This window comes from Mastigoproctus giganteus, chromosome 6 (genome assembly GCF_048544385.1).
Source record: "Mastigoproctus giganteus isolate SK-2022 chromosome 6, ASM4854438v1, whole genome shotgun sequence".
In the NCBI taxonomy this organism is placed as follows: Eukaryota; Metazoa; Arthropoda; class Arachnida; order Uropygi; family Thelyphonidae; genus Mastigoproctus; species Mastigoproctus giganteus.
In genome coordinates this window covers 15,322,895-15,350,520 of record NC_143580.1, presented here as the reverse complement: position 1 = coordinate 15,350,520, position 27,626 = coordinate 15,322,895, and the positions used below count along the sequence as shown (strand labels likewise).

The window sequence follows — 27,626 nt, the reverse complement described above, 5'->3', positions numbered from 1 at the left end:
GCAAAGGATGCAAGGCGCAATTGACATTGACGCAGCAGATGTGGAGAAAACTTTCAAGGAGCATCATAACTGTATATGGCGTATATTCAGTGTCTGCCCTGGTAGCACAGTAATATCGTCACCATCCTCCCCACATCGGGTGGATAAGGCCCAGGTTCGAATCTGGTCGATGACGCGAGGAATTTTAATGGGCTTTTTTCACTCAGTGACTGAGTTAGTCGGTCTGAGGGGTAGATAGCAAGATTTTTCCCCCAGAAACTGGGGTTTTTTCGTCCAGGAAAACAAACAAATTGACCAGAGAACAGATTCAATTTACAGACACAATACATATATGAGTATATGTATTAACTTACCGGGTGACCCTAATTGCTTGCCGTGTATTCATTGTCTCTCAACAATGTAGAAGGTCCTGACATGCTGCACAACCAAGATGTTATCAGGCCATTTAGAGAGCCACAATATCATGGTCAAGCAGCAAAAGGGATGTAAGCAGATGAGCAAAAGATGCAGGGCGCAATTGACCATTGATGCAGCAGGTATGGAGCAAGTTTCCAAGAAGCACCATAGCCTGTGCGTGGCGTATATTCACTATCGTAAGGCATTCGACTCTGTATGCCATAGTGGCTGATAGAGATGACACTGACAATGGCTCACTTTCTAGAAGCAAACAAGGTGAAATGGCGGATCACCATCAAGGTTGAGAACATTACGACCAGACTGATCCAATCAGAAGAGCAGTCTTTTAGTGATATACCCTCGGTCTGCGCCGGTAGCACAGTGTCATCATCACAGTCCTTCCCACACTGGGTGAAAAAGGCTTGGATTCGAATCCCGTCAATGACTTACGTGAAGAAAGTTCACGGGTTTCTTCACTGCGTGGCAGTATTAGTCGGTCTCAGGCGTAGATAACAAGGTTCCCTCCCAGAAATATTCTGTGGTCCTAGCATGACATTTATTTTTTAGTCCACTATGGTTCTTACACAAACCCTGTTCACCATGCTGAACAACAGCAAGTTTCCATATACACTTAAAGAAGGGTGGAAGAACCTGTACACCTTCTCCCACTGGATGTTCATGGATGACATTATACTCTATGCGATAACTGAGAATCAACTCGAACAGCTGTTTAGTATCACCGAAGAATTCAGCAATGGCATCAGGATGCAATTTTATCTAGACAAATGCAAGATCCATGGACTGTATCAGAGAAATCCGTTCGGCCGAAACTATCAGCTGAAAACCGGTGAAGAAATTGAAATCATGAGACGGAGAGTCCGGATAGATATGCAGGCTCAACACTTAAAGCACAAAGAGAACAAGGCTGAGAAATACCATCAGAGACTGAGCTGCCCGCTAAAAACAAAGCTGAATTTTGAGACCATCGTCAGAGCCATGAAAAACTATGCAGTGCCAGTTTTAAATATTCCTTTAGAATCGTAGATTGGACCAAAACCAAGGTTATTAATTTATTGTACTATGTGATCTCAGTCAGCTTTTCCGGCAACCCTGCAATCCATTTACAATGATGATGCTTAATTATTTCAGATCCCTCGTAGAGGGTCAACTCATTCTCGATGTAATGTCCATATGACGATGCAATACCATGAAGGTATCTGACAACATAAAGTCCCCAAATAAGGTTGTGATGATTTTTGGGGATCCAATTGACATTGGTAGGTCCACTATGAAGATTCAAAATGAGGAGATGTCTAATCCAGGATACACTGTCTAAATCAGGAATTATGGTCACAATTAAGAAGTCAATTTTTCCTCAAACCTGAACAGTCCCAACAGCGCAGTACCTGTCAGTAAAGGGAAATTAGGTCATCCATCAAGGAAGTAACCACAATTCCGACCAACAAGCTCATTGGGGTGGTCTAACACTCCACTAGAGCCTCAATTTCTCTGATACAAACCTGCCCGAATAGCGTCAGCCGTGTCCTCAACAACTGCTCTGAATCACCTGTTAGTGGAAGAGGCATGTGGAGGAAGTATCGTGAGGTTCTTTAGAAGCCGTAATGTTCAGAGGGTAGACTCCCACTTATAATCAGAACGGTACCACTTATCCTGCGTCTAATGTCTACCATAATATTGTTCCATTCTAATGTAGCACATCATGACCTTTTGAAGCGCTTTTTAACTATCCTTCAATATCTGTCCCATGCTCCTCCAACTGCAACAAGATCCTCCTTCTTCTGAATAGCTGGACTGGAAAATTTCGAAGTGCTTAAAAACTTTCCCTTGCACTAATACTTGTTCGCATCCAGGAGTAAGGGAGTGGACAAAAACAAAAGAAAACAAATTATGATATTAAGGTCCCCAGTAAATGATACATCTACCCATATATTTATTTGTCTTTAAGACTTGGGCTTCATAGCTCTTTTTGAATTTTTAATTTATTTGTCTGTAAATTGGGTGTGTTCTCTGGTCGATTTGCCTGTTTGCTGGACGAAAAAACCCCAATTTCTGGTGGTGGGGGGGAACCTTGCTATCTACGCCTGAGACCAACTAACAGACACTGATTGAAAAAAGCCCACTATAGTTTCTCGCGTCATCGACGTGATTCCAACCAGGGCTTTTTCCACCCGGTGTGGGGAGGACGGCGACGATACCACTGTGCTACACGCGCAGACAGTAAGGGATTGGACATAAGGAGCTTCTTCAATTCAATTAATTGTCCCCTCAAGTCAGAATACTCAACACATTCATAGAAAAGTGGTTCCAATCTTTCGGGAATCCGCAAATACATAGAGTACGCTCAGTGATTCCAAATTCTCTTCAACAAGACTACGTAGATCAGATGGCTTTTAATGTATGACTCACGAGCGAGACGCTTTTCCCTGATATCGAAGATTCATGCTGGACATCCAACATCAGGTAAACAACACCAGGAACTACATCTCCAAGGACCCCGGGTGATAAATTACATATTTCGACGATACAATATTAGCATTAGCATTAGCATTAGTAGAGGCATTTGATGCAAGAAAGCAAGCTTATGCAGCATCAGCCAAAAAAAAAAAAAAACCCACTTCCACTTTACCCCTCTGTTCGTTCAAAATACCTGTCCAGCTGAGCCTTAAACTTATTTAGGCTATCAACCTCCACCACAAGGGATGGAAGTCTGTTCTACCAACCAACCACCCGCTGGCTAAAGGCAAATTTCCGCACGTCTATCCTACATCTGTCTTTCCTCAATTTGAATTTATACCCTCTCAGGTGATTTTTCTGAGCTAGAGGAAGAATCCCATCAGCATTGAGCATGCTTAAACCATTCAAGGCTTTATACACCTCTATCAGATCACCTCGCTGGTGCCTAGTCTCCAGACACTGTAATTTGCAAAATTTAAGCCTTTCTTCGTAAGAGCACCCCTTTGTTCCATTCACTAATCTTGTTGCCCTTCTCTGTACTCGTTCCAGCAGCTCTACATCCTTCTTGAAATGAGGCCTCCAGACCTGTATACAGTACTCCAGGTGTGGCCTGACCATTGCCTTATACAACGGAATAATCACCTCCTTATCCCTGCTGGAAACATTCCTGTATATCATTGACAATACTCCATGAGCTACTCTTTGCGCCCGTCTGCACTGCTCAGAGAACTTCATATCTGCCTGCACAACCACCCCCAAGTCCCTTTCTTTCTCTACCACTGTCAGTGTAGTACCACAGAGTTGATACGTTGCTCTGGGGTTGCTGTTTCCCATGTGTAGTACTTTACATTTGTCAATGTTAAACTTCATTTGCCACCTCTCAGCCCATCTGCTCAACCTTTCCAGATCCTGTTGCAGCAGCATAGTGTCAGTAGTGTCCTTGACAACCCTGCCAACCTTTGTATCGTCTGCAAACTTGGACATTAAGCTTGATATACCATCATCAATATCATTTATAAATACAGAAAACAATAATGGACCCAACACTGAGCCCTGAGGGACTCCGCTAATAACATCAGTCCACGATGAGCAGTGTCCATTGATTACCACTCTCTGTCTTCTCCCCCTCAACCACCCCTTTATCCATAGCAGCAATTTGCCTCCAATGTCACACTGCTCCAATTTGTGTAGCAGTCTTTCATGTGCAACAGTATCAAAAGCCTTTCTAAGATCCAAGTATATAATATCAAAGTTATTCCCTGCATCCAGTTCTTTTGTGACTGCATCATAGTATCCAATCAAATTGGGCAGGCAAGACTTCCCCTTAACAAAACCATGCTGTGTCTGAGCTATAACTGAAGTGTTGTCTAAATGATACTGCAGTGCTTCTTTAACCAGTGCCTCCATTAATTTTCCTTGAACAGAAGTTAAGCTCACAGGTCTATAATTACTTGTGTCAGCCTTTGATCCTCCTTTGTAAATTGGGGTGACATTTGCGCATTTCCAGTCTATGGGTACCTCCCCTGAGTCCAAGGAAGCTCTTATAATTATAGCTAAGGGTTTGCTTACTTCCTTTGCTGTGCTGCCTCCTTTAATATAACTGGATAGATCCCATCCACCCCGGGTGCCTTTCTTGTGTTTATCTTCAACAGTTTCTCCTCCACTTTACTCCCAGCTATTTCAAGATTCTGTAGCTTACTGCTAGAGTTGAATACACCTCTGGCATTCCGCTCGCTGAATAACTCCTCATGTGTGAATGTCGATGCAAAATATTCATTTAGTTTGTTAGCTACCTGAGCAGGATCATCAACAGTTGACCCATCGATATCAAGTGGACCAATCTGATTCATCCCCTTCCTTCTAAAGTTTACATAAGTAAAGAACTCTTTGCTGTTTTTCTTTGCATCCCTTGCCAAGGATTTCTCGTAATCTGCCTTCGCCTGCCTAACCTCCTTTGTAACTTGGTTGCATATCAACTTGTATCTATCATAGACTTCTGTGTCATGTGTTAATTTGTATGTATCCCATGCATTTTTCTTCTCTGCCATATGCCTCATTAGTTCATCTGACATCCATTTTGGCCTAAACCTTGAACAATATTTCTTAGTTGGTATGTAAAGCCTAGTAGCTTCCAAGATAAGTTCTTTGAATGCTTCCCATTTTGAATTTGCTGTTGGTAACATCATCAGTTGGTCCCACTGTATAGAATTTAAATACTGTCTTAGTCCATTGTAGTCGCCTTTACGGAAGCAATAACCCTTCCCTTTACCCCTAATGGTAGTTACCTCTTTGAGTAAATCCCACTTCAGCACACTGTGATCACTGCCACCTACTGGTTCATTTATCTGCAGATTCTTAATGCATGAAGAATCACTGCTGATAATCAAATCGAGAGTATTACTCCCTCTAGTTGCCTCCCGAACATGCTGATGTAGAAAACAATCATCCAATAAATCCACAAAAGCCCTGCTAGTGTGTGAGTAACCAGCCCCCAAATTCCAGTCAATATCTGGGAAATTAAAATATTCTGGCCCTAGCAACAGAACATCACAGCAGGATGCAGAGTGATCACCCGGACTTGCTACACTCATAGAGACGACCAGGTCGGCAGGATAATACATCAGAAGCTAGTGTAAAAATACCACTTGATAAAAAAGTGTACCGTATTACAAGTGTGACCACCAGGGGGTACTAGAGATTTCTAGTCACAAACTATACTGCGACTGCACCTTAATAACGGACGGGACGAACCCCCATAACATACCAGAGATAACTCTCATCGACAAGAAGGAAATGGCCAACTACCTGATCGAAATAGCGGTGCTGAACACAACATGGCAACCTCCAGAAAACCTATGAGCAAATAATAGCGAAGTACAAAACCTAAGACAGAAAGTCAAAGAAATGTGACATATGGAACAAGTAATGACCATCGCTATCACCGTGTTAACCGTGTTGGTGGCAAAGAACTTATCAGCAATAGGCTTCTCAGAGAACACTTACATGAAACTGCAAAACGCCGTGATCCTGAACACCACAGTAGAGACGAGACAGTGAGTTCCTCTAGTAACAGTAATAATAATAAAAGTAACCGAACACCACCAACGATCTCATGCACTTGATACTGGTAGCCGTTAAGAATAACATAATAATAATAATATTATTATTAATATATGTGTTTTGTCAGAGAAAAAGTAAGGGTTTTACTTTTAATTTTCTCAATCCATTTAAAGCATTAAACATTTCAATCAGGTCCAATTGCAGAATCCTGGTTTCCCAATGCTGCAACACCAGGTTCGAGTTCCATTGAAGAAATTTTGTGGGCCTTTTTTCACAACAGGGCTGAGTTAGTCAGTCTCGGGCGAGTTGTTTCTCTAGGAAACTTCGGTTTTTCGTCCAGAAAACAGAAAATCGACCTCAGAACACACGCAATTTACCGACAATATACAGGGAGCAATATAGCCTTAGTTACTGGTGCTCCTAAAACCCTACAACAACAACAACAACAACAATAGCTGCAATTCGCAGAAATGAAGTCTTTCTTATCATCAGTACCATTTTGTGTCCCTAGATATGCCTAGATAAATTTAGATATGAACAATGACAAAATTTTTAACTTCAAAGAACAGTTTAATGACTACATCTTAGTAATTTACCACATTTGTCTACCATGAAGTGCATCTATTGTTGTTGCTGTTGTTGTAGGGTTCAGCGACTTAGATAATATTATTCCATATATATTATGTCTTCTGTCAATTATGTGTGTTCTGGTCAGATTTTCCTGTTTGCTGGACAAAAATTCCGAGTTTCAAGGAGAAGAATTGTTCACTCCTCTCCTAAGACCAACTAATTCAGCCATCTTGTAAAAAAAGGCAATAAAACTTCCTTGAATCATAGATGGGATTTGAACCCAGGTTTTATCCACCCAATGTGGACTGCGATCTGTTCAAGTTATCATTCTTGTCGCTATGGTCTTGAATCGCTTCCTTGACGATAACCTCCATTACCTTCCCTATCACTCTTTCATGGGTAGCATAGTTGGTATAATCCTCCTCCTACACACAACAGGTGGAAAAGAAACTTGAGTTTGAATCCCGTCATTTACGCAAGGAAGTATTATGGGCTTTTTTCACTTCGTCTGATTCAGGAATAAATATCAAGGTTTTTTCTCCCGGAAATTGCGGTTTTTCCTCCAGTAAAACAGGCCAATCAACCAGAGAACACATACAATTCACGAACATAATACAATTGGGCAGTTGAACTAATGTGTGCATGATCCTCGTGTGACATTTATTTGTTATTGATATTTTGATATTCCCCATATTTCATTGCAATGTCACCATTCGCACAGTTCTCTGCCTTTGAGCCCATACCACGCGCCGCACCTTTCACTTTCCACAAGCATTCACCTTGCGTAATCCTTCACAGTTTGTGATGTGGTTAGACCCGTTCGACACCATTCTTTATACACGTTAACCACATTGGGCCGTAAACAACGAACAAGATATATTTTCGATATGGCAGCACACGATGCACAAGCTCTGGCAATCATGCTTTTTTTGTAACTCCATGATGTTTTTACTACGTTTCATAACAGCTGCTTTATCACGCTGACTTTCACCACCAGATGCAAATTACCACTGCTCTACCGTAGGGAATTGTTCAACTTTCTATATGCAAGCTATGGAGCATCGTCCATTACAGATGGGGTGGATAAAATTTAGTTATCACTGAGTGTATATCAACAACTGAGAGAATATTGGTTTTTATTTGATATTTTACTTTACATGCAAAATGAGAACAACAGTTTACCGTGCTCAGAGCCACGGGTTCCCTACTGCTTACATAGAACAAACTCCCTACATTGATGTGGATCGGTTCTTGTTAGCTGTTGCCAGCCGGAAATATTTCAGGGTTATGGTCAACTGTGGCCCAATCCAGCAATGATGCAAGGAAGAAGCTTGTAAATCAGCAAAGATTTTAGATTACAGAACAGAATATTTTTATGTTCCTTTTATTGCCCATCCCATCTCTTCTAATAACCTGTCCAATCGTGCATTAAAATTGTTATCTAAAAGTATAACGTGCTTCAGTAATTATGAGCAATTCTTCAGTAAACAGTAGTTATGTTAGTTATGTTTACTCAGTTTTGTTCCTAAATATCCAGGAAGGTTCAACCTTTTCATATGAAGTGATGGTCACCTATCTGACAATGCCGTACACTTCAAAATTTTAATATTGCACTAATTTTAGGTGATTATAAACTGTTGCATAAATAACGTGTGCAGCTGGTTTTACTTATTTACTCTTTATTATTCGCACATACACACACTTACATCAGCTATTCACATAAGCATTAACCAATCATGATTTTTCCACAATTTTTTTTTAACAAACTTTCATTGGACAGCACCATGCAGGCATCCACCAGAGACATTTCATGCGCATTCAGTATCTTTTTGTTCCTCGAGATTTCTTCCCTTTTCCACCTGAATTCACTTTACTGGACTTGGAAGAACTCTTCTTCACGTATCGGGATTTCGGATCGAAGGCTTTGTAAGGATCCAACTTTTCGTTCAGTTTTCTGGATACTGTCAGAGGACGTCCAGATGACCTGGTGATTGTTGTGTTGGGTTCGTTACCGTGTTTTCCCTTCAACGTGGTCATTAGTGGCGGATATCCCGGAATGTGATGTTTCTCAGCTTTCCGGAACAGGTCTAAGTTGGAATTGGTGGGCTGGAAAAGAAAAGAAACACAGTCAATCAGTATCGGAAATATTTGAAGAAAAGTTCGATTTGGATGTCGGATTAAAAACTCAAGGATCAATTTTAAAATGTTCAGTGTGGATGACGAATAAGAAAAGATCTTACCGGCAACCTCTTAAATGGTGACTGGGACCTGGTTACCGTGTGATTCCAGCTGGATTTTTTCTGCTGATTTGTTACTGAGTTCTTCTTTGTTGTTTTTGGCATATTGGAGTTGATGTGCAACTACTTTTGTGAGGTGATAAGATGTTTTTCCTGCAGATGTTTGTGCAGGTCTTATCCCGAGGGCTTCTCTAATAATAATGAATAAAGTGAACTATTGTATATTTGTCAAATTAGTGTCCATTGTTAGGCACTCTATTTCTTCTGTTGTACAGATTATTTTGTAAACAAAGTAAAACTGGTCTGCTAATTGTTGTCCTCTGAAAGTTCTCTCATTTAGACACCCTCTAGAATAAATGTAGTGATGTAAACGACGTTGTGATCATTATAAAAAAAAAATTCATATTATAGATATTCGAGACCCTCTTCCACGATGTTTAATATGTCGATAAATTGCGTGTTTTCTATGTTCACTTTATCTGTTTTTCTGGAAGAAACACCCATGTTTCCAGAGGAGGGGCAAGACAATATTTACTGCCCGCACCTGAGACTGACTAACTCCACCGCGGACTGAACACCTACTTTATCACTTTGACTTGCATGACCAGATGCAAATTACCAATGCTTTACCATAGGGTAAATCACTGGTATTCAGCTTTTTATACTTCGAGCCATGCAGCATCGTTCATAACGGATGGGCAATGAGTTAGTCATAATTCATGATTACTGAGTGTTGATTTGGATGCCATATGTTTGTTGTTAAATTAATTCTTTATATCATTAAAATTATTTGAAAGAACTTTATCTTTTAATTTAAAGTTTGAGGCCGAATTTCAGAAATAGAAAGAAATGCCACAACCAACCAACCTTTTTTGAAATTAATTATTCCATCTAGGTCTGTAGGAGAAGCAATGAAATGATACGAAATGTAATTTTAAAGACCACATGGCATCGCACATGCAGTTGCTTCATTTTAGATTATTTTGCCAAATCTATAAGTGATGTTGTTGCAATAGAGTCTTAAGGACATCAGTGACTAAGGTTATATTGCTCCGTGCGTATTGTCTGTAAATTGCTTGTGTTCTGAGGTCGATTTTCTGTTTGCCGGGCGAAAATTCAGAGGTTTCTGGAGAAAAAGCCATGGTACCTCACTGAGACCGATCAACTCAGCCACGCTGTGAAAAAGGCCCATAAAAATTCCTCCCGTAATCGATGGGATTCAAACTCACGTCTTTTCAGCCCGATGTGGGGAGGACAGCGATTCTACCAACTGAGCTACCCTCATGGGCTATAAGTGATGCAGATAAAGAGACTGCATCATCCAGGCATGAGAATTATCAAAAAAGGAAAAAAAGAGGGAGCTGCATTCCTAAATTTCAGACAATATTACTTTTTTTATGATTCCTTTTCTTATAGCACAGCTTTGGCATGAAGGTACTAGACTTCACAATGACTTGCAATTTAGAAAAATATCTGACAATGTTAATTCTTCATTTCATAAGAATATCTGGCAATGTGCATTCTCCAGTTTACAAAAACACCTTGCAATGTCAATTCTCCAGTTGAAAAGAATGTCTGTCAATATCCTTTCTCCACTTCAAATTAGTGTAGGCATTTTACCATAACTCTGCCACGTACAGTGGCATAGTCAGGGTAGGGTCAGCAGGTACATTGTTCCCCTGACGCCGAAATTTTGTATTGTAGTGCTGTTTGAATAGCTCACTTGGCGCGTTTTTTGTGAATGTACTTGCTGACAAAAAATCCTGGCTAAGCCACTGGCCACGTTGCATTCTATGATGTAAACTTCAAATGGTTATTACGGAACAGTATTTTTTTTAATGGCATTCTAAATGAGCAGCTTTCAATGCAATGCATAACTACAATTGACCTGGTGTTTCTTCCCCACCCAAAAATTGGGTACATGGTCTTAGTTATGGTATTAAATAAATCCAGTGGAGAACTGTCTGAGAATCTGGAAACCCACATTCTGTATTATTCTTAGTCATTTCAGTGGCTCAAGAATGTCTTGATTATCTTTTGGTGATAACATTGCCGAGTGTTTGGAAAATGTTTTTGTTAAAAACTGTAGTCGTACTAAACCTGTTGAATATTAACTAAACCCTCACAAGGAGCACAGTGGTATTTGCACTGTTCTTACATACCTTTTGTAAAAGACTTAGTTTCAAATCTGGTGAAGACGAAGGAATTTTTATTGACAATTTTCCATAGTGTGATAAAACTGTTCGATCTCATTTCCCCCCGCCCCCAGATATTCGAGTTCTCATCTATAAAAATGGAGAAACTGGCCATAAAATTTGATAAATACCTACATTGCAATGCGTGTTTCGTAATTTTAAACTTATCTTTTTTCCTTTTATGGTAAATAGCTAAGCATTACAATATTTGTGATGCAAAAGCACAAAGATACCGATATCTCATAGCTTTAGTTGCTTTTGTAAAACAACAACAAACAAACCAACGGCAACTGTAATATCCACATAAGTTTCTCGTCTCATTGTGTTGATTTTTGATTTCATTAATCTCAGCCAAAGATTTCGTTCTGGTGTACTAGTTCTGTGCTCCATTGTTGTATGTGGTGGTGCAACTGCCTGAATCCAACAATCCTTAAAAGTGAAATATGGCTTAATCACTAAAAAAAAGGACATTTTCCAATGATCTCTAGCTTCTGAACCTGCAGAAGATCATGACACATGAGTGGCCATGCAAGTGGGTTACTCGTTTGCATACAAGTGGCATGTAATATTCTGGATATTGTGTGAATGCTTTCGCCGATCAATTCACAATATTTCTCGAACTCTTGTTTGCAGTATATTCATTTCACATTACGGTCATCTTGTGGAAGCTAAAGAGCTATGTTTAATATTCTATGAGTGCGTTCTCCTCTCTTCCCAGAAAGATATGGGCAAGAAGATTCCCTGCTCACACTGGACAAGGAAGATACCGAGAAAGATCTCGGGGATATCAGCATCTTCTAGGGAATCGCCCCTCTGTACACTTACGGAGGTGAACAAAAAATAGTTTTAATATCTCGGGAAGAAAGTTTTTCTTTCCACTTCGACTCTGTGGCATCCCACTTGTCTATCCGCTTTTGACGAATCTGCAAACATTAAGTTTAGCGTTCTCACTTCATTCTCTTCGGTTATTTGCTTTCCCTTAAGAATTCACCATCTCAAAGAAGTTGTTTGCCTGATTGCCTCATGTATCAATCCGATCTTGAATTTACCTGGAAGTTTGTAGGCTTAGGATTGCTTATTTGTTCCTCTAAACTTTTAAGATCTGAAACTGGAATATTGGTATTTTATTTTTAAATATAATATTATAACATTTCCATCTTTATAAGTTTAACGTCGTCCATGGATTGTTTATCTTGTTTGGTTTTAACTTGGAGAAATAAACTAAAATGTATACCAAAATCAGAACAAAATTACTTAAAGAAGCACATTTGAACTGATTTTGTTATTATTAAATAAATATTAGGAAATGCTATGGTTAATATCATAATTAGGCATCTTGTAAGGAATTAATTTAAATATTTCATCTTCTTTTTGAACATCCTGACAAAATCAATGTACATGTTTCCTCAGTCAGAAAGAAAAAAAAAAAAAGAAAACTGTTACATATATCATTTTACGTCTTGCATATAGTCTTCATTTTTCCTTCAGTAATTCCTGTTGTCTTAATTTAAAGTTTCTTGTCTTAGCTTTAATTACAATTTTATAGAGCCCTCGGTATTTAATTTCACAATTAGCAATTTTTTTTTCTCTGAATATTTATGCAGCAGATGATACCCACCGCAATGAACACTGGGAACTTTTAAAAAGTTTGTTGTTCACATTCCTCTACGGATGTAGCGTCAATCGGCACAACTTTGAGTATGACGTACATCCGGGCTGTTCACGTCAACGCTAACATTCTTTTTGAACAAACTTACGAAAACTAATACCAAAAATTACACCATTCGCATTTAATATTTAAGAGAAAAATAAATATTAGGAATTGAATATTATTTGAGCGTAGGAAAGTTTCTAAAGATTTTTCAAACTCTTCAAAGAGAAGAAGTTTAACAAATGTAACAGCCAAGGCTGCTACGTATACACGATACTTTCCTCTCGTGTCCACGCGATGGAGTACCTCGTGCAATAACAGTAAACTACTGGACACGGCATTTTTAAGCCACTGTAAGTTCACGTATCCTAATTTACTATTTGATTGCAGAAATTGGATATTTTAATGTCCTCGTAACTCGTTTAATTTATATGTTACGCTATAGTTACTGCAGTTTTCTCGATTCGGGACGAGGTTCCATGATGAGCCACACTGCTTCCCTTGGACTGTTGCTTCCATTACTGAAAATCAGGGTTAACAGAAATACTTACTTATGGATTTTCCGGTGGAGTGGGAGTTTAAAAGGATTGTTTATCATTTAGATAGTAGCGAATATTATTTTCTTCGTTTACTGATGTATGGGAAGGCTGTGCACAAGAAAATGTCCTGATAATTAATGTCTGCGGCATCAAAGTAAAATAACCAGACTATTATATTTAGCAGAAAAGTTTTAATGCTGTTTCGAGAGAAGGAACTTTTCTTTTCTTGAAACTGTATTGCCTCTTGTGTTCTATAAGAAACGACAACAATCCAAGATTGTAAAACTCTTCATAAGTTCTTTGGCACTGTTTACTAGTACTTTCAGTATTTATCTACAGTTTTTCATAATATTTTTTTCCCAGTTTTGATAACCCCGTGTTGTAGGTCAGGTATCTTTGCGATTTTAATTAATATTGCCGTAAGAATTTAGTTATATACAGGGGGGGGGGCGGTATTGTTATGGCCAGAAAATGGTTTGATAAAAAATATTGGGATACCAATTTTGCGGGACGATTTTCCTGTTTACTTAATTGAGTAATTTTTAATATATATTACATATTATGAACAAGTAATACATTACTTTTCTTGTTGCACGTGTAAAAATTTCTCCATTTGTAGGGGCTAGAATAAAAAAAAAAAAAACGAAAAAATCTCTCCACTGTATGTTTGGTTTCTCTCTCTGTAGCTATAACTTGTATTCTAACCATACGGCTTGTATACCATTGCAACCTCTGCTTCAGTTAGACTGTTGCCAACTCTTTTATCGCCTAATTATTTGACATTGTAATGGAATAAGTTATTTTACTATTATTGGAACAAATGAAAGGGAACCTTAAATATTAACAAATTTTGATTAATTCTTTAACCAGTTCAGTGTTTCTGGATATATTAAATTTTAAAAATTTAAGCCACATAAAATGAGAAGGCAAATGTGTGCCTCTTTAAGATTTGGTATTAATATCTTGGTTATATTCTTTTTCCTACATTGCTTTTGTTGCTACCATCACTTTTGTAGTATTTGCAATATGGACCAATTTAAAAAAAAAAAAAAGAGTTAATCACACACACATGAAGAAACAGCTTTCTATCTTTTTTTTTTTTTAATACTTACTATGAGTTTGTGCTTTGGTCTGTTATGAGATGTTGACATTGCATTAGTAGAGAAATTTAAAATGAAATAAGGAGAGTAATTCCAGTTTTATTTTGTTGTTTTTTTCCATTTAAAGTTAATATATTGCACATTTATCCAGTATAGAGATATATTAAGTTTTCAGCACTAGGTCATGGGAGTGGATGGTTCTTTGTGCAGATAACGTTTCAAAAACTGCCTCTTCCCCGCCCTTTCAGGAGTGCAAGCAATATGTAACCAATGGCTTACTAAAATAAAAAATTAAGTGTAAGAAATAAAATTAAATAATTAATTTTTATTAATTGTACTTTTTATTACTTAAAACCCAAAAATACTAAAACTTTCTGAATACTAAGTAACATATAAACAGTATTAAATTAGCATTACATAATAGCAAACAAATTTTCTACTTTACGTATCTACTAAAAATAAAATGAAAAAACTGCAGTTGAAATTAATGACTTAGATGAACTTGCTTAGCATTGAATAACCCTTTCATGATTTTCAAATTGAATGTGGTTACTCATACTTCACGTTCAACATGAAGTTGAGAGTTATAGCTTATTTTTAGCTGAAGTTACTGCTGCCTTTGTGTGTGCATGCATGCTGCTACATATTTCTAGCAGATTTCAATAATATGGAACTACTCTCATGAGACACATTAAAGTTAACTAGCATAAAGTCCCTAGGCAGTATAAAACAACATAAAAATTTCAAAATGAAGACAGAAAAATATAATATTAAAATTAGATGTAATGAAATCAGATAACTGATAAAGTATTTAAGGCTATAAGACAAACAGAATAGCTTTTCAGAGTATGGTGCTTCTTTATTAACTTGAGAATCATGTTGTGACAACCAGCTGTAACAAAACCATTTTCAAAAAAAAGGGGTTGGAATTTAAGTCATTCTGGATCGGAGACATGGTGTTGCATTAGTGGGTGCATAAAGGGCTCATCAGTGGTCTAAATACTGTGAAATCATTGCCTCCATAATTGAGTGTATATTGATCTTCCATTGCATATTTTGATGTTGGGACCCAATGTAAAAATACAGAATGCTTTGAGTTAAGAGTGTAGTCAAAAATTATGATGATCAATCACCATCATAATTTCATGGAGGGTTTTGTTGCTTTTGCTACTTATACTAGAAATGTTTGATGAGGGTGGAACAATTAAATTTGTAGGGCTAATTGCTCCCTTATGCTCAGACAGTTTTCTGATATCATTTATTGAAGCTTATTTCTGAGGAATGGCATGCATATAATACTAAATGTGTAGCTTTGTAGTAGTAGTAGTAATGGAGGTATGTGATGCAAGAAAGCAAGTGTATGAGCTTATGTAGCATCAGCCAAAAAAAAAAAAAAAAATTTCACATATCCATTCCCTTTAAAAGTTTGTCCAGTTCCTCCTTGAATTTATTTCAGCTATCAGCTTCCACGCCGACCGGGCTAGCCAGGTGGGTAAAGTGCCTTCCTTGCAACCTAAAGGTCATGGGTTCGAATCCCGCTTCGGGCTTGGGTCACAGTAAAATGCAAAAACTTTGGGAGGTGCATTATGGCCATAGAAGCTGATGCGCCAACAACTAACAAGAAAAAAAAAAAAAAAAAAAATCGGCTTCCACAACAACAGATGGAAGTTTGTTCCAGCAATTAACCACCCGCTGGCTAAAGGCAAATTTCTACACATCTATTCTACAACAGTCTTTCCTCAATTTTGATTTATGTTCTCTCAGGTTTGTAATCTGAGCAAGTGGAAGAATCCCATCAGAATTCAGCGTGCTCAACCCATTCAAAGCCTTATACACCTCAGTCAGATCATCTCACAACTGCCTAGTCTCCAGCCATGCCAATCTTGATGCCTTTCTCTGTACATGCTCAAGCAACTCTACATCCTTCCTAAAATGAGGCCTCCAGACCTGTACGCAGTACCAGAAGTGGCCCCAGGTCTATCAGTGCCCTTTGCAAGATTTTTTGGTGCACTCTCTCTGACTTGAAATTCACAGCAAATCAAGGAATTTTCGGCGCCCTATTCGGGGGGAGGAACTGCTCAATTGTGCCTTAAGTTAGCCCTGCACAGTATTCAAGGTGTGACGTGACCCTTGCTTTATACAAGAGATAATCATCTCCTTTTCCCTACTGGCAAAATTCTTGTATATCATTGAAAATACCCTGTTACCATTTACCTGTCTGCATTGCTCAGAAAACTTCATATCTGACTGCACAATTACTCCCAGATCTTTTTCATTTTCTATCACCCTAAGTGTAGTACCACACAGTTAGTATGTTTCTCTGGAGTTACTTCTATCCATATACAGTATTTTGACAAATGCAATGTTAAACTTCAGTTGCCACTTCTGAGCCTATCTGCCCAAATTTTATAGATCCTGTTGCAGTAGCACACTGCCATTACTGTCATTAACAACCCTGCCAACTTTTGTATCATCTGCAAACTTCAACATTAAGCCTGATATACCTTTATAAATATACAAAATAACAGTGGGTCCAACGCCAAACCCTGAGGGACTCCACTAATAACATTAGTCCACAGAGCAGTATCCTTTGATTACCACTTTGATCACCCTTTTATCCATTGTAGCAATTTACTCTTAATACCATACTGTTCCAATTTGTTCAGTAGTCTTCCATGTGCAACAGTGCCCCTGAAATCCAATATATGATATCAAAATTATTTTTTTCCAGTTCTTTTGTAACCACATAGTACCCAATAAAATTTTTCATACAAGACTTTCCCTTAACAAACCCATGCTGTGTCCGAATTATTACTGCAGTCTTGTCTAGATGATCCTGCAATGCATCTTTAACCAGTAACTCCATTATTTTCCCCAGAATAGAAGTTAAGCTAATTGGTCTGCAGTTACTTGTGTCACCCTTAGATCTCCCTTTGTGAATTGGGTATACATTTACATCTCCAGTCTGTGGGGACTTACCCTGAGTCCAAGGATGCTCTCATAATTGTCTAAGGGTTTGCTTACTTCTTTTTCCACCTCTAATATAACTGGATAGATTCCATCCACATCAGGTGTGTGTTTCTTATGTTTAACTTCAACAATTGTGCTAAAACATTTAGAAACTCCTAGGGAATTAAAGTAGATAAAAACTCAGTATTGTGATGATAGAAATTTGTTGTAATGCACAGTCACAAGTCTGTGACTCAAGTGGGTCAAGAAAACCAGGAGGATCTATTCTCACTTTAGAAAATTTTCTCTCTCTCTCAGCATATCAGGGTAGGTATGAGACCTTGCTGAATTAAATAATGAACGAGTAGTGCTGTGCAGATGCCTAGGAGAATGGACAAATCCATGGTGAATTGTCCCACCTACACAGATTTTCTGAAGATTGAAGTTTCTAGGCATGAACCATATCTCTGTATTGTGACATTTAAAGATGGAAGATTTATTTGCTTTAAACTTCGTAGTAAGCAGTGTGAGGTATTTATCATTTGAAGGAGCCTTTATCCTAGATGCCACCTGAGCTCCTGCCCATATGCATTTAGTTCTTATCGTTTATCTTGCACTGAACATGTTATTTGGTTAGTAAATGTTATACATCTCATAACATTGGTTAATAACAGTTAGAACAAAATCCTCCAAATATCAAAGACTCAATAGAACGGCCATTTGGCCTTGCGGCAGGGACAGTGTCTCCACCCCTACCACCACGAGGAGGTAGGTCACCCTATCTAACAAACATTTCAGTGCCTGAAGGCAGCCTCAACAAAATCGACAAATATGTCAAAAAAGTGACTATAATTAAATAACTCCACCAAGGTGGACTGGGAAAGGGTGAGCATCCCTCCCTCTAGCCTTACTTGAAGATCAGAATAGGTATGATCGAACATTTCAAGGCGTTCTGACTTTGTATCTTGAAATTGCAGTGTAGTGATCTGTGTCTTAGTATTAGCCATATGGTGCAGGAAAGCCTTAGGCTGTTGGGCTGAAAGACATAAAAAAACATAAATAAATAAACTATGTGATTTCGTCCTCATGTAGCTATATATCAAGATGACCTTTGAATTTCCTTCAGTTGTCAACTGTATTCACTCAGAGGCAACTTATTCTAGTAATTAACAACTCGCTGGCTAAAAGAACACTTCATATAATCTAGTATAAACCTCTTTCCTGTAATTTGAATTAACTACTTTGTAGTTAATTCAAATTTTAATACTTTGAATTAACTACTTTGGCATTCTCCTTGATTCATTTTACCACCCCCTCTCACATTTTTATAAACCTCAATCAGTTCCCCTCTAAGGTGCCTGGTTGCCATGCCCTATAACCTTCATGTTTGAAGTTGTTCATCATATGGGTTCCCTTTTGCAGATCTCACCAGGCATTTTTTTTCAAGAAGCTCAATGTCTTACTTGCAATGTGTATGGTGACTCATCTAGACAGTAATGAACGAGCTACTCATTTATCTGTAGGCAACCTGAATCTGCTCATTGAATAGAAGGTGTTTTATTGCATTTTAAAATGAGTGATTTTACTGCACATCAAAAATGTAATGAATTAGGGGAAAGTGCAATAGAAATCCACTAAATATTAAAAACAGCTTTTGGAAAAGATGCTATGAGGGCTTTTTGGTGATTTGCAAAATTTGAAGAGGGGCTGCTTGTCCATCAGAGATGATCCTCACTCTGGCTGCCCTTCACTTCAAAAACCTGTATTCGGTTGCACATGTTTGTGATCCTTTCAGGAGTGATCAATGTGTAACAATATATGAAGTTTGCTAGTGAAATTGGTGTTCCTTGAGGGACACGTTAATCAATTTTAATACAATTTAAGAACGCGATATGTTTCAACCAAGTTTGTCAATCGCATCCTATCTGATGATCACAATGAGTGGAAAGTTTTTGCATATCAGGATCTTTGTTGACATTATGCTTCTGACTCGTGCTTTATTTCTTTGATCAATTGTGATGAATTGTGGGTTAATGACTGTGACCTAGAAACGTAGGCCTAGTGGAAGAATCCATCTTCTCCAAGATCTAAAAAAGTAAGACAATTTGATCAAATGTGAAGATCTTGCTTATCATATTTTTTGAATTGCAAGGCATTTTTTGCCCTGCAGTGTCAAAAACATGAACCAGAATGTTATGAAATACTTTGGCAATTTTACACTGCTGTTCAGGAAAATTTTTTGGAAAAGAACTTAGGGAATTGGTGCTTGCATTATGACAGCATCCCTTCACATTTTGTGTTTTCTGTTCAAGAATTTCTTGTGGAGCACTCCATCACCGTGGCCCCTTCCTAGCATACTCACTAGATTTAGCTCTCTGTTGATATTTTTTCTCCAAAGCTTAACGTCTCCTTGAAAGGTTACAGGTTTGCAACAACTGAGGAAATTATTTGGAATTCAAAAAGGAATATAGCAATTCTAAAAGAAGCCTTGAGGAATACTTCCAGAAGTTGCAGAATCAGTGGAATTGTTATATACAGTATCAGGGAGACTACTTTGAAGAAGATACATGCAAATAGCTGGTAAGCTTCATTTCTCAAATATTAGTTCAGTCACTGAACTTTTTTTTTGATCATACCTTATATGTGTGGGAAAATGCTTATTTAGATAATAAGGTGCAGCACTTCTGACCCTTGAGGTAGATAATTGTAAGCCCATCATCAATATAGTGCTGCTGAATCTTGACCAAGACTGACAAGCTAAAAACAAAAATTAGGATTCCATTTCCACCATAGCAATATTAGTTCTGAGAGGGTCATCTGTGGGGTTACTTTGAATCTGCCAGTATAAAGGACTATTGTGCATACCTGTGCCTCTGGCCAAGCAGATGCACAAAACAGAACTTTTCTTTTGTAAGAAAGTGAGAGCCTATTGCTCAATGTGGAATTCCTGTTTAAAAGTTGTTGGTATAAAAAAAACTTGATGCGGGTATTAACTTGACATAATTATGCTATATAAAAATTCCTTGTGATACATTACTAATGATAACTTGTCCTGGTAACAGTTGATGCCAGCAACAACTTTTACATTTGGCTCCAATATTAATCATAATAGGAGTGAATTGTATACATTCTCTTATGGAGCCACAATTTTGCATTGTGAATACTGCTAGTGAATGCTTTATGCTGTACGTAATGCATGTTGTTTTGTGCCCTGAGATCCTGACTGATATCTATCTTGTAACCCACCACCAACTTTTTATTGAACATGGCTTTGTCCTGTTGAAAGCTGTAATGTGATTAACTGGCTTTATTTAAATCTTTTATGGGATGTATTCTTTTGAGTTCAAGCATCATAATTTTAAAGCTAACCTTTATGCCTGCTTCATTGCTTTTCTTAATTTATCAGTTTTTATCTAATTTTATTATGCTTAAATTTAAAGTTTTTATATTTTTATCTATTTTAAATTTGCAGTTTTATTTATTAAACACTGATTTGATTTTAGAATATTCCTTGTGTAGTAGGAGTCTGTCCGAAGAATTTCTGTGAAGTATTAAACTGAGTTATCAAACCAACATTGTCAACATTATTTACATTTAAATATTCTGTTGTAATTAAGGTTTATAAAACTTTTCATACTTTTATAATAAAAAAGGTACAATATGTATAAACAAGAATGATGTATAGAATACACCTATTTATTTTTTTATGGAAACCTCAAGCACGAGAGGTATTAGAATATAGTACTTAGTACTGTACATGAGTTGCAGGTTGAGAAGATGAAAGAAGATGCTTGTTGACATTAAACTTAAATTTCTGTAGATTTTAATTTTCAAGAAATGCATATAAAGGGAGGTTGTTCCAGAAAACTAAAGTTGAATGAATAAATGAGGAAGAAGCAAGTTGGTTCTATTAGTTTGAAGTTGGACAGTAAAAGGATGCTGACTAGTTATGGCATGTGTTTGGTCTGGTTCGGAAGAGAGCAGGAATTATAGAAGCCAATTCAGAAGAATAGTGCCCATGGGAAGTATCTATAGAAAAGGCATGCAGCAGCAGAAATGGAATGTCTGAGACAGAGTAGAAAGACTTTTTAGAGATGAGTCATTAATTAACCTAACTGCCTTCCTTTGAGCTTGAGAGAGGTTTTGGGAACATATCCCCAGATGTAGGAACAATTTTCCATGGTAGGGTTGATTTGCAATTTGTAGAGTAAGCAGCTGTTTGGAAGAAAAGTAAAAGTTTTTTAGATGCAGAGGAAGCAATATTTGTGATTTGCTTATGCCAAGAGAGATTAGAAGTTAGGGTAATCCCTAATAGAGATATGTGAACTCGTCAAGAAATCTGGATGTCATTGAAGATAAGCATAGGAGCAGCGGAAACCTTTTTCGCATAATATAAGACAGGACTCAGTTTTAGAAGGATTGAAATCAACTAAGTTATCTTTGCCCCACTGTAGGTTAGGGAGATCAGCATTTAGAGAATTGGTAGTGGATATTCAAGAATTTAAGCTTTTGTGTAGTGCAATGTTTCTCTAACTGGAAGGTGGAATGCAATGTGCTATCATCAGCAAAACTATGGGTAGGATTTCCCATCAATAGAAGGTCATTAATATATAAGAGGAAAAGAGTGGGAGAAAGAATTGAATCTTGGAGAACATCTACATTAGTGGAGAAGTTAGAAGACATCTACCATCACCCACAGTGAGTGGTCATATAGAAAACTGGATACCCAATTATAAAAAAAAAAAGTTGGCAAACCATAAAATGGAAGCTTATTTAGGAGACCTTTATGCCAAACACAATAAAAAGCCTTTGAAATGTCAGAATCAACTGCTTGAATTCCACCAAACTTTTTCATTGAATTTGTTCATAAATGGGTAAACATGAGCCAGTATATCACCAGTGGATTGACACTGATGGAATCCATACTGGCAATCATTGATCAGATGGAAGGTTTCTTGATAGTTAAGGAGTTTGCACTTAATTTCTCCATTACTTTTAAAAGAGTAGAAGTTAACAAAATGGGACAATAATTGAATAGAAGAGGGATTTGTCACCCTGTTTAGGAACTAGCTGGATATGAGCAAGTTTCCAAGGAGAAGGAAAAACGCCAGTGGAATAAGAAAGTGTAAAAAGCAACAGAACAGGAGTAAGCTCAGGAGCACAGATTTTGAGAACAAGTGGAGAAATACCATCAGGACATGGTGCTTTCTTGGCATCAAGACTGTTCAAATTTTCTTCTGGCGTCCTTTTGACAGAAGACCACAGGGGGCATTGATTGGAATGTACTGGGAATAGTAGGAGGTGGTTTACTAAGATTATCAATACATGAGTTAGAAGAAAAGTCGGGTGCTAGCAAGTCAGCTTTATCTGTAGTTGAGGTGTCAATAGAACCACCTGGCTTTGACATAGGTGGGAATAGAGATGGGCAAAAGTTGTGGCCATTAGCTTTGGTAAGAGACCAGAATGCACTACTATCATTTGGACAAGAAGCAAATTTTCTACTCTTGGCTTGTTCAAAATCTAGTTTGGACTGATTAATAACCACTTTAGGTGGGAATAGAGATGGGCAAAAGTTGTGGCCATTAGCTTTGGTAAGAGACCAGAATGCACTACTATCATTTGGACAAGAAGCAAATTTTCTACTCTTGGCTTGTTCAAAATCTAGTTTGGACTGATTAATAACCACTTTACAATTATTGTTGCTTTACAATTTAAGGGGAATAGAAACTACAAAAATGTGGACAAAGGTTGATCTAAAGCACCAATCTAAAGAGGATCCCAAGTATACTTTTTACAAGTTTATGGTATGTGCAGGAATGTAGTAATTGTAATATGTACTGTTCTGGCTCTTAATTGTGGTTTAATGATAATTTCATCACATTATAGGTTGCCATAGTTGAATGGTTAAACACAAGGTTACAGTAGCCTGCATTCAAGTTGACTGTGGTTCTGGCTCACTTTACTGCTAAATACTGTGCTGTTCCTTTATTCTCTCTATCTTTTAAACTCCTCCCACCTTATTTAGTCATCCCAGAGCATAAGCAGTAAATTTATAATTTTTTTATTATTACTCACCTCAAACCACTATTGTACTGACCATGCTTTGTGACATGGAGTAGTTCATATTGATACAAATATGGCCTCCCAGTCCCCCAAGAATTGTCACAATGTAAAGTAGAATTGCTGATATTGTCACAATAAACAGCTGCATTCATGATTTTATTGATTACAACCAAGTAAAACATTACCATATGATCACAGTAGAACCGTTGTTGGGCAACTTCTATCCTCCCCTTCTGTAAGGAAGGGGAGGATAGAAGTTTACTAAACTCTAACAGGGAGCTAAATGATTTTATAATAACGGAGAGCAAAGTGGAGAATAAATTGTTGAAGTTAAACATAAAAAAGGCACCTGAGCCAGATGGAATCTATCCAGTTATATTGAAGGAGGCAGCAAGGGAAGTAAGCAAACCCTTAGCCATAATTATGAGAGCATCCTTAGATTCAGGGGAGGTCCCCATGGACTGGAGATGTGCAGTTGTATCTCCAATTCACAAATGGGGTTTAAAGGGTGACGCAAATAATTATAGACATGTTAGTTTAACTTCTGTTCCAGGAAAAATAATGGAGTCACTGGTTAAAGAAGTGATGCAGGATCACCTAGTCAAGATTTTAGTAGTAGTTCAGACAGCATGGATTTGTTAAGGGGGAAGTCTTATCTGACCAATTTGAATGGATACTATGATGTGATTACAAAGGAACTGGATGCAAAAAATAATTTTGATATCATATACTTGGATTTCAGGAAAAGCTTTTGATACTGTTGCACATGACAGGCTACTGTACAAGTTGGAGCAGTATGGCATTAAGGGCAGGTTGCTACAACGGATAAAAGGATGGTTGAGTGGGAGATGACAGAGAGTGGTAATCAGTGGACACTGCTCTTCATGGACGAATGTTATTAGTGGAGTCCCCCAGTGTTCAGTGCTAGGCCCATTGTTGTTTTGTGTATTTATCATTGATATTGATGAAGGTATATCAGGCTTAATGTCCAAGTTTGCAGATGATACAAAGATTGGCAGGGTTGTTAATGATAGTAAAGACAGTATGCTATTGCAACAGGATCTAGAAAAGTTAGGCAGACCGGCTGAGAAATGGCAACTGAAATTTAACATTGACAAATGCAAAGTACTCCATGTGGATAGCAGTAACCCAAGAGAAATGTACCAACTGTGTGGTACTACACTCAGGGAAGTGGAGAATGAAAAAGACCTGGGGGTAATTGTGCAGTCAGATATGAAGTTCTCTGAGCAGTGCAAACTGGCTGCCAGAGCAGGTCATAGAGTTTTGTCAATGATATATAGGAATTTTGCTAGCAGAGACAAGGAGGTGATTATCCCCTTGTATAAGGCAATGGCAGGCCACACCTTGAGTACTGCATACAGGTCTGGAAGTCTCATTTTAGGAAGGATGTAGAGTTGCTAGAACGAGTACATAGAAGGGCAACAAGATTGGTGAGAGGAACAAAGTAGTTCTCTTACCAAGAGAGACTTAAATTCTGGAAGTTGCAGCATCTGGAGAGTAGGCACCTACGAGGTGATCTGATTGAGGTGTACAAGGCTTGGAATGGTTTGAGCAGGCTCAATGCTGATGGGATATTTCCGCTTGCTCAGATTAAGAACCTGATTAAGGGCATAGATTCAAATTGAGGAAGGACAGTTGTAGAATGGATGTGCAGAAGTTTGCCTTTAGCCAGCAGGTAGTTGATTCTGCTGTTGTGGAAGTTGATAGCTTAAATAAATTTCAACTAGACAGCCATTTGGAATGGCTGGATGGGTGAAATGGGAAGGGGTTTTTTTGGCTGATGCTCTATAAGCTTGCTTTCTTGCATCATATGCCTCTGCTAATGCTAACTGGGTGAATCCATTCAATGGGCATGCGGCACTCTCATGTGCATCCATCTGAATCCTGGAACTGTGTAGTATGATTCAAAATTTCAAATCTCATTCTGCCACTGCTGTAACCAGTGATTCCAATGTCCAATTTTCTGCATCATAATAGATGGCAATGTGCATTGCTTTGAGAGTTTTGGCTTATGAGGAGCTACATAACTATGGTAACACATTGCACAGTGGTTTTTAAGATGGTTATTGGTCTCGATCTGTTTGAATTCTGTCTGCTGTCTCTCTAGTTAGCTCATTATGTGTGTTGCAATTTCTTCCCACTTTCAGCTGGGGAAATATTTGGGAGTCATTAATGGTGGTCTAATGGTTATATTAACTTCTACTGTATACAATTTTTCCAACAGTTAATTTTTGGTTTCCCCACTATCTGGTTGAATGGACATATTTGCATGACAGCTTATTGCAGCATTTGTGAAGTGTTCTAGGTCCTCGTTCCATTCTCTGCCATCCGCCTAGCATTGAATGTGCATGCCTTTTATATCCTACTTTTAAATGGTACTGATATTTCTGTCATGAGTTCTATTCTGCCCTACTATTTTTAGTTTCAAGAAATTTGTCATGTATACCCTTGTTTCCACATTTGAAAATTTTGAATTACATGTTAAAATTTCTCTAAATATTGATGTTTGATTTTTACAATTTCTTAAAATTTTTGCCTAATGAGCTTTGTCTGTGGGGGTAGCTGTTTATTACTAATCTAGTCTAAAAATATGATTTTGTTGTTAAAATATGATTACTGTTTTGCCTATGTTAACTTGTTGCACAGTTTCAGCTGTATGTGAAAGTCATTTCAGATATATACAGTAGTTTTGTTTTTTTTGCAAATAAAATTGGTTTATATTCTGATATTTAGAAGAAAACACACTTTGTTGCATAAAAAGTAAGTTTTTAGTGATGACAGAGAGCTGGTTATTGATCTTTTTATTGTATTTTAATAATGATATTTTGGTATTGACCATATGGTGCAGAAACTGTTTCCCTCTTCTTATAGGTACTTGTCCAGGAAGCCTCTGAATTTCCCCAACTTTCTAGCCTCAACTACCTATAGAGGCAATTTATTCAACGGTTAAGGAAAATTTACTGTCCAGTGTATAATTCTTTCTCCTTAGTTTCAGTATTTTATTGTTGGTTCTGGCAGGATTTTAATACCATGGAAAATTCACTTTTGTTAATTTTTATTATCCCTTCTTGCAAAGCTTTTATAAACTTCAATTCCCTTGAAAGTAGTACATAAGCTCTGTAGTTCACTTTTTAACTGTCCTTGTTATTATGTTGGTTTTGCCAATTGTTGCTTGTTTGGCAAGGTCTGTTTTCAGTTCTCATTATAGACTGGAGGGATTTCTGAAATCCTCTTCAATCAGCCTGTTCAGTATAAGTTGGCCAATCTCAGTCAATGAGAGTAGGGATTTTCCCTTGTAAGTTATTCCATATTTTTCAGCCCATAAAACATGCAGATCATCTCATTAGTGCACACACTTGAACAGCCATAATACACATTTGCACAATATGGACAAAGTTACTGATGTATCTTAAAACCAACAGACCAGATGTATTCAGAATCTCTCTTCATATGACTGTGCCTTAAGCAATTTCATCAATGTAGTTCTCTGGCTTTGATCTTTTTCAAGAAGGTTAATAGGATCTGTTTTCTAGCATCTCTTGACCTGTAACTCGTACTATTTCTGTTAGCATGGTTCATTTAACTCTGCATAAATAATGCTCATCACTTGAAGTAAAGATTATGTACATTTAGGAAGGTAGACAAAGAAAGACTGACTAATCTTGAATTGGTAATTACATCGATGAGCCAAAATATTATGACCAGTGAGTCATTATTAAAATTGAAACAACTGCGGGTGAACTGCGGCACATGCATGGGTGGGGACATGGTATAAAAAATACCTGATACTGAGCTCCGTTAATCAGTGTTACTCTTGTTCTTCAGATGGGAAAGGCAGGGGACTTAAAGCGAGTTTGACAAAGGCCAAATTGTAATGGCCAGACAACTGGGTCAGAGCATATCCGAAATGGTACAGCTGGTGGGATGCTCATGGTCAGCCGTGGATAGTACCTACCGAAAGTGGTCCGAGGAGGGGAAACCAACAAATCGCCGGCGAGGTGTTGCATGACCACGGCTCATCGATGGTTGAGGTGAGTGAAGGCTCTTCTAGATGGTACTTGGCCACTGTGGCGCAACTTGCTGGTAATTTAAATGCTGGTGATGGGAGTAATGTATCACAACACACAATACATTGAACTCTGCTGAAAATGGGGCTGCATAGCTGCAGGCCACTCAGAGTGCCCATGCTAACCACGGTTAACCGGTGACAGTGCCTACAATGGGCATACTCAAGCATCGAAACTGTACCTTGAGTGATTAGAAGAAGGTTGTCTGGTCCAATGAATCATGTTTCCTGTTGCACCATGTGGACGGCTGGGTACGTGTGCATTGTTTATCTGGGGAAGTGATGGCGCCTGGATGCACCGTAG

The 27,626-nt window shown here is 38.0% G+C and overlaps 1 protein-coding gene across 1 annotated transcript in view; it reads left to right on the top strand.

Annotated features, from left to right (window-relative positions):
* The first annotated feature begins 12,868 nt into the window (after positions 1–12,868).
* LOC150083967 (uncharacterized) overlaps positions 12,869–27,626 on the top strand; it is a 276,752-nt gene continuing 261,994 nt past the window's right edge. The window contains exon 1 of the mRNA XM_090374975.1: positions 12,869–12,937. The gene's annotated coding sequence lies outside the window, so the exon portion shown is untranslated. The remainder of the gene's footprint in view (positions 12,938–27,626) is intronic.